Raw genomic sequence first — 16,099 nt, 5'->3', positions numbered from 1 at the left:
ACAAAATCTCACATTAGAGAAATTGCTGCAGAAAGCCATTCCCAGAAAAAAAGAAGCCATGGAAGTACATAGAGGACATCTGGATCTGTTCCTGCGATTTCTGTTGGGCATTTCGCAATCCAGTCCGTCCCCTGCTCAGGCCTGATCACACCTGAAGACACTACAGGAGAGCATCCACAAGAATAGTAGATACATTAAACAAAAGCAAAATGAGTACAATATCTCAGATGAAGCTTTAGTCAACCTGTTCTACTGCTTACTTGAGCTCAAGATCATTCATTATACGAAATCCAGAAGTGCCTCAGTTCAAGGAAATGAACATCCAGGAAGAAGAAAACTCTCATCTTCAATGTGCACAGTCTTGACTATGTATTGCTGATATCAGAAAGGTGCTAGATGAGTTTCTAGCCGAAGAATACATCAAAGCGAGCGGATATCAGGGCTCATTCTCCAGCGAGATGCTGCAGAGAAAAGCTCTGTGGTATTTCACTTCTTGCTCTTCAATCAAACATTTTGTTTTCATCATAAATTATCAAAAATATATAAAATATTTGATGCATTTCCATTCTGCAATTACAATAAAAGGACTAAAACAGTCTGTTTTGTGAATTTGTGACTGTGGTTTTGATAATAAATGTTTGTGAAATTCTGTCTTGGCTCTTTAATCATCAAGCTCTCATGTGAGAATGGACCTGAAGTAACAATGGCCTGCAGGATTCAGGGTAGGCTGCATCTGATGGTTGGAAAAGTCCCACATAACTCCAACTGAACATACTGAGTTTGACATTCACTGGATCGTATGTTCCAAACGAGCAGTACCTACTAAAATAAATCGATGAAAACCATCCCTTAATTTCTGGAATTTTGTATTCTACAGTTTTCAATGGTGATTTTATAAGCATATTGAAAAACTGCATTATAAATTTACAAGACATTAATACCTAAAGAACCTTAATAACTATTGCCCAAATTTCATAGGGCACTTTGGAATATTTGTTAGTGTGTTCTGGACTGCGTCTCCCTAGGCTTGCATATGATTGTTTGATTACCACAGTCTTTGTCATTGCCTCATTCTCATCTGCCCCACGTGTGACGATCTCTGTTCAGTTTCTCATTGATACACGCATTTTGGCTCCAGCTGCAGTCTTTACAGTGTTTTACCAATTATGCCAGGCTGTGATCTGCGCACTATTTCTGTAATATTTGAAAACAAACATGCATTCAGTCTAAATGTGCTAATTTACTTAGACCATTATTATCACTTGGAATGAAGGTTAGCAATGAGGTGCAGCTGGTTTCAATGTAAACTATATTAGTTATCTGATGGACTCTATTGGTAGGATGGCAACCAAATTCCAGATAAAGCTGAGCTCTAATGGAATAATACGAAAGAAAATTTCTGCGATATTTTTTCAGCTGTATAATGATACTCATATAGTACTGAAGCATTTAATGATCACAATATTGAGCTGAAGCTTGACTTTACTGGTTTACAGTGCAAATCAAATGCATGATATCTATCAAAAAAATTGCATTTATATATTTCCCCCCAGTCTTTGAAGACGTCACCCCAAATACCCACAGCCCACATCCTTCCACTCACCGTTGTGATTTTAATCTATCATCAGCAGTGGAACCGTGCGTCCTATCACATTCAATGACAGAAAAAAGATGCATTAAATTAGTCATGGTTGTTTATTAACCCTCAACGATAGACTTTCTAGTTCATACATCTATCATCACACCTGGTTTATTTGATATTTACACAAAATCCACATTTATACACTTATACGACTGCACACTTTTATAGCCAGAGCATATCTGGGGCTGCAACAGCTAATCGTTAAAATCGGTGAGTTATTGATAAAGAAATAATGGACAATAATTCTCATGTCACGATTAGAACTGGACACAGCCACAGTTGCACATCAACTTCAGCGGTTAACGTCGAGTTACAACACTAAATAACACATTTCTATGAACAAAATGCATCTAATAGTGGAGGAAGACAAGAAAATGCTGCAGGCGAAGCGCATGATTCAAACTGCTTAAAACTTGAGAATTGGCATTAGTATAATGGCTTAAATGTCTTGAATTAAAAAAAAGGCGAGACAAACCAGTTTAAGAAAACTGGGAGCCCAGGGAACCTGTACCCAACTTCTCCATCGAATGATTTTCCTAATCAAATACAACAAAGCATTTCTTACGACCCTACATGCAGTATTACGACAAAATGCATCTGCATTACGAGCTAACGTTAGTATCATGCCACACATAAAACAATTTATGAGATTAATAGTCCACTTTTACTCAAAACTTGCTATATCCCACCATTGAGTGTTTATAATAACTTTTATTTTTGCGATCCACATGGCAAATTTAATTATCTGACTTCTTGTTAAAAATATTCATAACCACTTTTGCATCGCTATATTCAAAATGAGCATTTCATATGTACACACGTGTTCTGAAAATAATATCAAATCTTAAGAGAAAGTGCATGAAAATCATATCACTTACAGAATACGTCCTAGTTATGACCGTGTCTCCAGCGTTCCTGCGGTGTAACACAACCATGACAAACACAGTGGCAAATTTAGATTACATAAATCTTAAACATACTAATTTACTTAAGATTCCATTCTTGTTTAGAAGAGATGTTTTAACAGCAATTAATGTTAAATAATGGAAACTGACTAATGTTACCAAATTTTCAGCCTTATATCTTCTTGTCCTTCTTTTTATATTCTGTTTTTGTATTTACACATTTATTATATAATAAAAAAGTTTCACAATATACTACATTTAAACTAACATGAGTGTTTTGTGTATCGTTGCTATTGTTAATTTTGATTGCTTCTATGTACTATATATACTAAGTGATTGTTTGGCTTCAGTATTACATTTAAAAGCATTATTTTAGCTGAAGACTTTTTATATCAAAACTGAAAAAATGCACAGACCGAGACGTTCATACTGCCAGAAAGTTCAGTCTGAATACAAGTTACCTGGCCTAATATATAACTTCTGCAGGACTTTCAAAGAGTTTTAGAGGAGTTTTAAATATTTATTTGTTTAAAAATAATCACACTGTGTGAGATTAATTCTCTATGCAACTAATTTGTTCTTCTTTTTTAAGACTTCCATCTGTAATCTCACTGCTGCACAGTGTTGTGGGAGTTTATCTTCAGTTTTACAATCCCTCCAAACTCTGTTACACAGAGAGAGCTGGACCTGAGTAACTAATGACCTGCAGGATTCAGGAGTGAAGGCTTCTTTCTGATGGACTGAAGGAGTCCAAAGCTCCAAAGCCTGGAGATTTTAAGGTTTGAGTTCCCAAATATTGATTTAATAAAAAAAAAACAAAACGTACACTGTTAAAATGAATTCTATATGCCAGTTAATTTGTTTTTAAATTCAGATTTCCACATGTAATCTCACTGCACAGTCTTGGCAGCAGGGTTTATCTTCAGTTTTACAATCCTCTCAAACACTGTCACAGAGAGCTGGATACAGGTAACAATGATCTGCAGGATTCAGGAGTAAGAAGCTGCTCTCTGAAGAACTGGAAGAGTCAAACTCAAAGCTGGAGATTTTTAAAGGTTTGAGTTCAAAATATGTATTTATTGAAAAAACCACATATTAAGATTAAATTCTATATGCATAGTTACTGTATATTTCTTGTTTATAGATTTTCCATATGTAATCTGTCTACACACAGTCTTGTGAGAGTTTGTCTTCAGTTTACAATCCTCAAAACTCTGTCCCTAGAGAGAACTTGGACCTGAGTAACCAATGACCTGCAGGATTCAGGAGTAGAAGCTGCTTTCTGAAGGACTGAAAGGGGTTTAAACTCAAGGCTGGAGACAATGAGGTAAATGGTTTTCCATAAAAATTACAATAATTTACTAAATACTGCACCACATTACAAGCCAGCTATTAAATTTAAAAAAGAAGTTTAAATGAGATGCTTTGCCATTGGACCAATGTTTGCTAGGATGTCATTAAAGACTTATCCAGGCCTCTTTTATCCTATTTACTTATTTTTTTACCCATTTGCATCTAGCACTTTTATGTATGTGTGTTTAGCAAGGTGGCCTGTGTTTGTAAACAGTTAAATAAAGATGCTTACATACTGCCAGTTCCAGAGAAAAGCTGTAATAGTCTGTCACAATTCCAGTTTCCATCTCTTATTCTGCTATTTGCCATGAGGAGTTTGGGTAGTTCAGTTTTCAAGTGACAGTAGCATACTAATAATGATACTAATAAATATAAAGGAATCTTTTATTATTGCATGAAATACACTAATTCTTAGAAAAACATAAGAAAAGTGAGAAATTAAAATAATCTGGACTTCAACTTCAAGTTCTCTTGCATTTCTAATGATATATAGCACTTGATTTTGACTGCTAGAATAGATGTGAAAAAACAAAAGGTAGTAATAATACTGCGCCTCAAAAATACTCCTAGAGTCTTGTGAGGTTTTAATCAGAGAATTTGCTGAAAAAAGTATATACTTGTGTCATTTTGATTCAGAAACCTCTCTCATGTAGGTGAGAAATTGCTTGCAAGTTAGATTAGAATATTAGAAGTTTGTTTTTAAATGTTGCAGCTTTATATTCTATGTTTATATTCTTTTACTACTTTTGTTGATTTCAGAAGCATTACCATTATTGTTTGTGTGAGAGATCGATCATAGGATATATAATGCTCCCTACAAAGATTAGGGGATGTTTTCTTGTAATGCTAAATGAGAATAAATTCTTTATTTTATTAACCAATCAGTTTCAATATAAAAAGCAACAACAAACTAATGTCATGTGTAGTTTGTTGTATGTTTTTGTGAGATTGTCTGGCTGCATGTTGACAGAGGAAGGCTGTAATTGTTTGTCTTCAGCTCTGACTGGAAAGCCCCTCACACCTGAGAGAGCTGGATCAGAGCTACAATCATCCTGGAGATTCCAGAGTGAAGCTGCTCTCTGAAAAAACTGGAGAATCAAACTGCTCACTAGATAAAGCTCAAGTATGTCAAGCAGAGGAGGTTTTGGCTTGCAGTGTAGCCTACTCTACAGCCTAGGAGTTTCTGAGGATGCCAACATTATAAGCGATTAAAAGACACACCGCAAAAATAAGTTCATTTTACGGTTTAAGCGTCAGGAAGTTTTACAGTTTTCTAATAAATTCAGCAGGAACCCTAGTCTAGGCGGTAGCACTTTTAGAGGTGTCTTGGAATAGATCATTTAATCCCCAGTTTCCATCGAATTTCTTTTCATCAACAGCTCATGAACAATTATTACAGAGAGATTCATTAATTTTCCTATTTGAAACTTAGCTCTTCACTGAATTTATATTGTATTATTACTAAAATTAAACGTAAAATAAAGATTGCTGATCTGGCTAGGACTACTCTCATTCTGACATAAAAATCATGGTACAGCAAGTTAGGTGATTGTTATTTAGAATGAGAAATATAGTTCCTAACCATATCAGCCTATAATATCACAAGTTTATATTTTCTGTGAATCTTGAAGTACTAAATGTTTTATAAAAAACAGTTTTAGAGGTGGAAAAGTATTGAAAACTCTTTAGTAATTACAGCTTAGTGGTAATGTTCCTGATCAAAATTCAATGAAACCTATGCTAAGCTACAACTAAACGATGCTTTACACTGCTCACCTAAAAACTATAAAAGCCTTGTTCTTGATTTATAAGCATATCATACATTACTAAGCATACAATGGAGATTTAAAGAATGATTACCTTCCTAAAACAACACAGAGGGTTTTCGATTTTTTTTTTCATGAAATTACAGAAGTTTATTTTTTTAAATCAAGTTGTACAGTTGCTACATGGTTTTATCATGACATTCTGTCTCTCTCTTGTGCTGCATTTAACTTTTTTGGTTGGAAGGTAAATGAGCCTTTAAATCCCTTGTAAGTATTTTACAAATATATAAGTAGTAGAGAGTTGCACCAGAAAGAAACATTTTAGACCAAAACCATGAAGGTTCTGGATGTAACAATGAGCCAGCCAAAAAATGCTTTATAACAATTTATTATTTATCCTGCTGGCATATGATTGAGTAGATACTATCTGAGCGAAGCACATTTGACTGAGCATAATACTTTTCAAGATATTTTGGCTGGGGCTCGTTAATAATTAAAAATTATTAAAAGAAATTTTTGCAGTATTGACAACTGTATAACCTTACCAATGATGTGTTTTCTAGCGTTGATCATGGAGGAGAATCCAGGATTACAACAGGACTACAGAAGAAATGTCGTCTACATACACACACACACACTGTAGTGATTGTTGTTGTATTTAGTAACGTCTCCTGTTCTTGTATTCATGTGTGTTCAGATAGTGTTTTTCTCACACTGGATCCAAACACAGCACACACTAAACTCAGACTTGTCTGAGGACCAAGCAGAGAAAGAGTAACATGTATTTTTTGAGTCATCAGCCATATCCTGATCATCCAGACAGATTTAAAATGTCTCAGAGTGTTGTTGTATGGAGAGAGTGTGTGTGGACCTTTGTACTGGAGACTGAGTGGAGTGGGTTTGTGTGGAAATATATAGGTGTCATATAAGAACATCAGCAGAAGGAGAGGTGATGAGTGTGTGTTTTGGATAATAATGATCAGTCCTGGAGTTTGATCTGCTCTCGCTACAGTTACTCCCATTCATGCCCACAATAACAGAGAGACTAATTTCTCTGTGTAGAAGCCCATCATCATCAGCAGAAGACCAGAAGTGTATAGTAATGATAATATCTATAGAACAGGAGTGTATTTGGATGAGCCACTTGGGGATTCTGTGCGTTCTGCAGCGTCTCCTGACACAATGAGACTCATCCACACAGTCCAGACCACATTGCTCAGGGCACTCTGTCCTGGGTTTTATCTTTTTTGGATCATGAGTGAAACTATGTTGATGAATCCAGAAGAGACTGAGCAGAGAGATTCTACCCATAATGGCTTGAGCATGATTGGTGAAAGAACTTATGTAATCAATTTCTGTTATTTTTGTACTTAGAAACAAAGCCACTAAAAAATAAAGATAAATCGACCCGATATCAGATTTTTAATCAATGATATTTATCATGAATATAGCGGATTTTTTGGCAAGAATGGAGAAATGAAATGAGCTTCTGACTTTATAAAATATTAAATTAGAAATTAACCTATTATTTATTGAACTTTGTTGTATAAAAGCAATTTCACTAAGTTAGTCAAAGCCAGACTTCATCACATGGCTGTCATAATAGATTCAGAGCATTCAAGTACTGATCAGTGACAAGTGTATTAAACAAAGAATAATTTAACAAATCCAGGAAGAAATACGATTCTGAGGAAATCACCAAAGCGCATAAAAAGTCCCACAAGAGTCCAGAATCGAGCGTCCACTGTGGCAGAGAAAACAGCCACAATCCCGGAATAGGAAGTCTCAGTTGTTGGATCTGTGAAGAGCTTGGATATCTACGCGTCACCAGATCCTGAACACACGCTTCTGTCCAGTGGCCAGAATCTGTCTGTCCCTACTGATCCATCCCTGACCTGTGCCATTTTATCCAGGAAGTTTGTGAAAATGCCAGCTGACCTCAGTCATGTTCACTTGCACAGCTCGACACACCCACTAATGAGACTGATAACACACAAGGAATGAGGAAAATGAACCTATGAGAACCATGACAGTGGCGTATGTGCTTTATCTTTTTCTTATATTTCTCACTATGCCATCAACCCATTTCCACATCTCTTTCAGTCAGACTAAATCGGACTTTACTTTATCACAGATGTATTTCTTCACAAAATCCTGAGAGGAAATAAAACAACAGTAAAACCATTTCAGCACAAGTAAACTTACCACTGTGCACACACACTGACTTTGTTCCTCTCGTTTGTTTATGATGATGAAATCTATTCACTCTGTCTACCACAGGTATCTTCTGCTCTCAGTCAGTTCTTTTTCTCAAGGAGGAAGTAAAGACTGGATTGTTGGTATTTCCATCCATCTATAAACACAGATGAGCCCATACATATATGTGAAAAAATAGAAGTAGTACTAACATTTATTTCATGCTAAGTATTTCACATATTTATGAACTTACAGTTATACGTTTTACTAGTATCCAGTTATTTGACCCTTCCAATGAGCAAGTGTATTTATAAGGCCATTCAACAATTCAGTGATTACACTGACCACACAAGAACCTGCTTGACTGGTTTACTAAGTCTCCCATAACTCTCACCTGTTCACTGCCAGAAATGTGATTCTGTGAGATTGTTTACATTTTGTTAATTTAAAATAACACAAGATCATGAACATGCTCAAGTTTTTGTTACTGATCTTCAGTGTGTAACAGCCTGACACAGAAGACACAGTAGAGATCCATTTTGAATCCAGGATTTTATGTGGCGAAGACATCAGCGATAATGGGAAAGCAGGGTCAACAGTCCCCAAACATCAAACAGGTTCAAGAGGGTGGGTTCAAAGTACCCAGGGTCAATGAAATGGGCGGTAAGGTCAGTAACGGGTTATCAATCCCAAACAGGCTTAAACAGTACAGGCAAATTAAAATCCAAAGAGGCGTAGATCCATTTCTGAATGAAGCAGGCAATGATCATACACATGAGAACAAACAAGGCAATCCCAGGATAAGCTCTTGGTAAGGCAGTCCAAACTGGCAATGCACTTTTGCATCAATCCATGTGGAGAGTTTCTGTTTAATTAGCCCCTCTAACAGGAAGTAGGTGGAGAGAAAGAACCAGAGGAGCCTAGACCCACTGAAGTGATATTCAGATGAGGGCTTTCTCTGCTGGTTAGAGCGTTACATGAGTGTTGCTTACCAGGCTGATCTGGATTCTTTAACTACACAGGTAACAGATACTGAACTTCCATCTTCCTGTATGTTGTTCTCAATAGATAGAAGCTATTTTAGATCCAAAACATCTTCTGCTCAGTATGTCAACCTTTATAAACCAGAGATGTCCAAAAGTAAAAGAGTATAGTATGGTTCCTCTTATTTTTCTAGATTTCAGGTAACTCTGGATCTCCTGCATCAATGAATAAATAATCAGTTCATTCAGACAGTAGAGGTGTCCAAGACACTTACTCTATAGAACCTCATTCCACAGCTCTAGAAAATAGACTCATCCTGTTAAAACATTTCTCTTCTTGTTTGTGAAGAGATGCACATGTATATAGAGCTGTTAGGAGGCGTTGTGGCGAGGTTGTCTTCATTGGAGGAAGACAGCCATCTTGTGAAATCTGCTCTTCTACGAAAATCTTTCTAGATGTCCTGTCTTCTCTCTGCGTCGAGAACTCAGCACTCAGCTAGTAACATTCCTATTCATTCCTCGTTCTTACTAATAAATATTTTATCTCTGGCTATACTAAAACTAAATGCTACATATATACATAATTAATGTCTTTACTCAGCAAACTACTTTTAAATATGGATGCTTTGGTGATCTTTCTTTCTACTATTCAATAAAGGTAGATACACAATACCATGTATGCACTGTATACTTATAAATCTCTTATGACATAAAAAGAAAACGATATTCTGTAATGAGTCTCTTCTTCCTGATAAAGTAAGTATCAAGCCCCAACCACAATGTGTGTTCATAATACAAAGTATCACTCAAATAAACAAGACAAACGCTTACAAAATCGGGAAAGCTTCCCCTGTTTCCCTCAACAAATTACTGATCATAGGTAAACTGGATTCTTCTGTCACATCAATGCCACTCTCCTCAGAGTCTTCATCACTTGAGAGATCCAGGTTTTCTTTCACAAGCCACTGAAAAAACCAGTTTCCCAAAGTTTGAGAATCAATGTCTTCATCTGTCAGGACACTTCCTCATAATCTTTCTCCATGTTTGATGTTGGTCTGCTGCAGGATCCCAGGAAGTGTGTGTACATTTGGTGAGAGTCTTGGGAATCTCTCCAGTCTCTGCTCTACTCAAGATCTTCTCAAGGCAACAGCGTGAGATCCAGCAGAAGACTGGGATGTGACAGAGCCTGATGCAGTTCCATCCCAGTAAAAGTGTTATTAAAATACAATTGTATCATGCCTGAACTGAGTTTAAATTCTAGAGAATCAGTTTATTACAAGTATATAGTATAAATGTATGTCCAACACTCCTAAAAAGTATAATTTAAGTTACCAATGGTAATGTTTCAAAATACACATTTGATAAATCTCTTCTTCTCTATATTTGCAAACTGTAGTTGTGAATGCCAGATTTGTACTTAAGTGTGCTTGGAGATCATTCCACTTATTAATTTGGACCCAGCACATGACTTTGAGACCACTAGGAGTGCATTATGTACCAAAATTACTTATTTCAGATTTAACAGATTTTAGGCAATTTGCACTTATACTACCAGTACATAGGATCAAAATGAACTAAACAAACTATTTTTGACTACAGGGAAATGTCAGGAAGAGAGATTTATAACATCTATAGTCATCATGCAGCTCAAAACATTATGGGTAGAATCTGTTGCATCCTGCGATCTTGAGAGGGTGAAGTCACCTATTGGGCATGTCATCTGGAGTTGCATGTCTTTCTTTCTCTCTCCCTCTTTCTCTCTTTGTTTGCAGATTGTTAACTGGGGCCCAACTGATGCTTATTGTTGATCAGCGCTCGGCATAAGATCTCTCAGAGGAACCATAGAGGGAGCTGGCGGCTACGTATTCCTCTTTTCTGATCCAGAAAGTGTTGTTACTTAGGGGTGGCGATTACTGGTCTTTATCTCCTAGTATTGTGAGTAGATTGTTCTCACAGTATGAACTATGGGAAGACATGTGGATGCCTCTGGTGTTTGATTTGTTTTTCTGTTTTCTTTTTAAACTTTGTTTGTCTTTAGGAAGCGGTAGGGGGAGAGGAGTGTTACTTTTACTTTGGAAATGGAGATTTTGCCTATGTTTATATTAGTTAAAGGGAAGTAAGAGTAAGACTCTGTTTATTTTATTTATTTTCTTTTGAGTAGGTTATTTTATAATTTTCAACGTAGTTAGAGTTTTTTGTTTATTATATTGGCCTCACACACTCTCCTGAAGATTTGCTTCCTCTGTTACTCTTCTGTTCTTAAATAAATGAAAAGATTTATTCAAGACTGCGTTTGTGCTTTTTTCTGGATCAGGGGATTGATGCTGACCGTCAGACGTTTTTTTTTTTTTTTTTGACTTTATTTATTTACAGCCTCAAGTACCCCCTAGACAAAGCGGGAGACTACGTAACAAATCTACTGTTGATCTTTTCTGATTCATCAACACAGTTTCACTGATGATCCATGGAGTAAGAAACCTAAACCCAGGACAGAGTGTTTGAGTGAATGTGGTCTGGACTGTTTGGATGGAGTCTCATTGTCAGAGATGCTGAAGAAAGACAGAGTTCCTGCGCTCTCATCCCACATACACTCCTACTCTAGAGATATTATCATCAGACATTCCTGTTCTGTTTCTCCTTCTTCTTCTGATGATGATGGAAGCTACAGAAGATCAGTCTCTATGTTTATTGTCTGAATGAGTAACTGTGGGGAGAGCAGCACAAGCTCAGGACTGATTATTGGCTCCAAGCACACACTCTTTACTCTCTTTCTTCCTGCTGATGTTCTTATACGTCACTGATGTATTAACACATATCCACTCCTCAGTCTCCCAGTAACAGCGTCCACACACTCTCTCTACACAGCACACAATTACCAATGATAGGAAATCTGTCTGGATGATTAGGATGAGACTGAGACTGAGACACACACATCCATCACCTCTCTGTTCTCCTCAGACAGACTGAGTTGAGTGTGTGCTGTGTTTTAGATCAGTGTGAGAAAACACAACCCTGAACCACAAGAACAGAGACATTAATAGCACAACAATCACTACAGTGTGTGTGTGTGTGTGTGTGTGTGAGTGCACATGTACAGCTATCTTTGTAAGGGCTGTTTTGATCATCGGGTAGAGGACAATCCTGTAAAGTAAGGACATTTTAGCTGGTCCTGACTAAAAGCCTGTTTGAGGTCACCACAACATTCAGGGATCAGGTTGTAATCAGGTAAAAAGGTAGGTTTAGGAGTGAGGGTTTGGGAAGACACTTAGTTCTGATTGGTAGGTTTAAGGTAAGGGCTAGAGATTGCATTGTATCAATGTATGTCTTCCACTGGGATACCTATACAGAATTGTGTGTGTGTGTATGTGTGTGTGTGTGTGTGTGTGTGTGTGTGTGTGTGAGCCTTACATTTTCTTTAGTCCTTCTGTAATCCTGGAATCTTCTCCATGATCCACACTACAAAACACACACAGAATAGTAAATAAAAATGTTGCTATGCAGTTGCCAAGAGTACTAGGGTGTTACTAAGTTAGTGGCTTGGAATGTTCTGGAGTGAGTATCTAAGGTGTTGCTGTGCAGTTGTTGAATACATGGTGTGAGTAGGGCTGTGTACCTCAATACAGGACTGCACTGATTTCAGCAGAATTGAGTGAAAGAGCTGTTTATTACACACACTGACAGTTAAGCTAATATATTAATAATATCATCTTCACATTGCTGCTAGGTTATCATTGCACTAAAATATATAATGATCTTTAATGAATTAGCTCTGAGTTCTTGCTAAGAAATTGCATGTATGCTTAAATATCTCATATTAAGCAGGGTTGTTTTCAGGAGGATTGAAAACTGGCTTTTAAAATGAAAGTTTATTTTATTCACAACACAGTATAATTAAAACATACAAACTGAAGGTCAAAGATTCATTGTTATTGAGCACATAGTCCAATAACAGAGTGTAGCATACATGCCAGCCAGAGAACCGTCGCCCAAGTACCCAGCTCGTCTCCACTTCCTCTATAAACTCACTTCTTGTTTGCCCAGCATAAAGCCAGAGCACATGTTACACTTATTGCAGGTGTTGCCAGTTTCACTGCCCTTCAAGCGTTTCTCCCATGTTTATTCTGACTGCCAGCTGAGGCCAGTGAGCTGGGGTCCTGATAATGTAAAACCTTTCTCGCCTCCTTGATACCCGGCAGCCCTTGAGTGAGTTTAGTATGACCCAACATCGGCTGCTCCCAGGGTAGAAACAAAATCCTCCATCCCCATTTCCTGTGTGCATGGAGAAACATGACAGCAGAGTGCCCACCTGGAGGAGAGTGAACATGTCTCACGGTTTCTGGTTCCTGGCCGATTGAAGGTCCCGGATATTAAAGAGATCTGCAGTGCTGCTCAGAGGCATTAGCCAGAGGTTTGACCGCCTCCTGTCACACAGACACCTGCCCAGCCCCAAAGGAGACCACGACAGTGGAGGCCAGCTCGGCGACTCACAACAATGCCCAACTCTACTGGCACTCTGACAAAATTTTAACCTGTACTATGATGTGTTCCAACTTAGGTCACCGGGAGGAGCTCCTTTGCCAAGGAACAGAAAGAGGATGACTGGCCACATGTGCCAGTAGTCATCAAAGGAAAGGCTTGCAGCCATTGCCCCATCCTCTCCCACACTTTGTCATACAAAACGCCTGCTGTATTGCATAGAGGGGAAAGAAACTTTACTGAAGTGGTGCCAAGAATGAAGATGGAGGTGATCCTTCAACTGGCACATTCTCACCCCCATAGCAGGACACCTCAGAAGTGGCCAACACCTGCCAAAGGATCCATAACCCCAATGGCAATGGGTCTAATATGGTGCTGCCATTTGGGTCTGGCGAATGAAACCCTTCAATCAGACTTGGATCCAGAATGTCGAGCGACTACCATGATCTCCTCCTCAGGTCCATAACCCTCCCAGACCACCAGATGTTAGAGCTGACCCCTCTTCATCTCTAAAGTCCAGAAATCTTTCACCTGATAAGTAGGAGCCCATCAATATCTAGATGTGGTGGTGGTTCACTGGGAGCCTCAAGGCTGGGGTCAGCATCTGGGTGGACCAGTTTAAGGAGGAGACATGGAAAGAGTGAAAGATGTAGTAATTAGCAGGAGGATCTAAGCTTATATGCAACTTCATTAATTCTCTCTTGAATCTTGAAGGGTCAAAGCAAGAAGCGTGCCTGGGGCTCAGCTTCCATAGCTTGGTAGCAACAACTTTATGTCGCTTGTGGAGAGCCAGAGCCGCTGACCTGGTTGGTAGGGAGGGTGTGTAAGATGTTGTCTGTTTGGCCTGTATTTCCTGTGTTCTAATGGCCTGCTGGATGCGGACATGTGCACTGTCCCACACCTTCTCACTCCGTCAGATCCAGTGGTCCACACTTGAGGACTGAGGAGGATTCACCAGACCACAGGAACAGAGGAGGTTGGAACCACAGGAAGGGGGTGAGACCTGTAGATGATTAGTTAAAGTGAATTCTGGGCGTACTTAGCCCAGGGCAGGAATTCACACTGCAGATGTTCTCCTACTATAATAGGTCCGTAGGTAGCAGCCCAATTTCCTGGATTCAGGCATTCAACTTGGACATTAGACTAATGGTGGTAGCGTGAGGTGAGGCTGATATTGATGTCCAGACTGCTTGCAAAGGCTCTCCAGACCTGGGAAGTAAACTGTGTTCCTCGGTCACTGACTAGGTCATCCAGGGATACCATACACCTGAAAGACATTGTGGAAGAGGGCTTGTTTCTATGGCAGTGGGTAGTCTTTTCAGGGGGTAACAAGGATGGTGGTAAAGTTATTGGAGGGTGTGTCCCGGTCACAAAGTCTATGGACAATGGACTTTCTGGGATGGAGTAGTAGTTTGAGGAGACCAGAAGGCAGTTCTTTAGGTGTCTTAGACTTGACATGACGCCCGGCATGACTTGACATACGGCGTGATTTGTTGGTTAATTTCTGCAGGCCACCAGAAGGAGATCAACTGGATGGTACAAGATATACCTGGGTGTCCAGCACTGGGAGGTGTGTGTACCCACTGCATGATTCACAGGCGTAAGATGAGGGGCACATATTGCTTTGTTAGGATGACATTGAGACAGTGTTGGTTCATGCTGTTGGGCTCGTTGTAAGTCCTCCATGATGTCCCAAAACACTGGCACAATGATACATGATGGTGAAGAATGGGTTCATGATCAAGAGGTTGAGTGTGGCAATCATGTAATGTCCGGAGAGAGTGCATGCGCTTTTCCATTTCTTACTACCCCGGGTTTGTAATGGTAAACTGGAACAGAGTGAAGAACTTACCGACCAGGGAGCTTGGCAGAAGGTTTAAGCATTTTATTGCTCTTAATATACAACAAGTTTTTGTGATCCGTTATGACTTGAAAGGGTGCACGGCTCCCTTTAACCAGTGTCACCACTCCTCAATAGCTGCCTTCATAGATAACAGTTCCTTGTTCCCCACATTATAATTTCTCTCGAAATCTTGAGTCAGAGTCCCCAAACTGCTGCAGCCCAATCAATTGCTCTGCCACGTTAACAATGTAATCAACAATGTAAATGCACATTTCATCTTCTCCGACTCAAACTTGCTTTCTTGGAACTAGAAGATATAAGAAAGGTAGACAATGGGTCTAATCAGTACATCGAGCATCCACACAAGGCAAACAATACAAAGGGTCAAGAATCATGAAACATGAAACAGGCAAACTCATTAAGGAAAAAAACGAATTGGAAGTAACATGTTTAAGTGTGTATGCAACAATAACACATAAACTAATGCAAAGGATAAACATTACTTTGCTAAGTGGCTGGGTCAGCTTGTGCATTGCATCTCTAGGCAAATTCATCTGTTATTCTTTTCAGCTATCTTTTTCATTCTATTATCTATCTCTAAGTATGAGAGTAAATTCTGGGTTATTCCTCTCTTCTTTTCAGCGGTCATTTTTCTTTTATCTCTAAACCGTGTCTATAAGTGAAATTAAATCCTAAGCCGTGCTGAACTAAATGAATCCTTACCGCTTTGTATGCCATGAGCTGATGTGGGAGGCGTGTCATGTTTCAGCATGTCTCACGTGGACTATTGTAATGATAAGCTATTTTAGCTTGTGGGTGTGGTTACAAAGAAACTGGGAATGGTCTTGGTTTTCATACTGTAACTTTATCATTGAATATTTGTTTTCAACACTGACACATTTTAAAGCATACCCTTCGAAGCTTTCTATCAATCT

Source organism: Puntigrus tetrazona, chromosome 4 (genome assembly GCF_018831695.1).
Source record: "Puntigrus tetrazona isolate hp1 chromosome 4, ASM1883169v1, whole genome shotgun sequence".
Taxonomy (NCBI): domain Eukaryota; kingdom Metazoa; phylum Chordata; class Actinopteri; order Cypriniformes; family Cyprinidae; genus Puntigrus; species Puntigrus tetrazona.
This window is presented reverse-complemented; position numbering follows the sequence as displayed.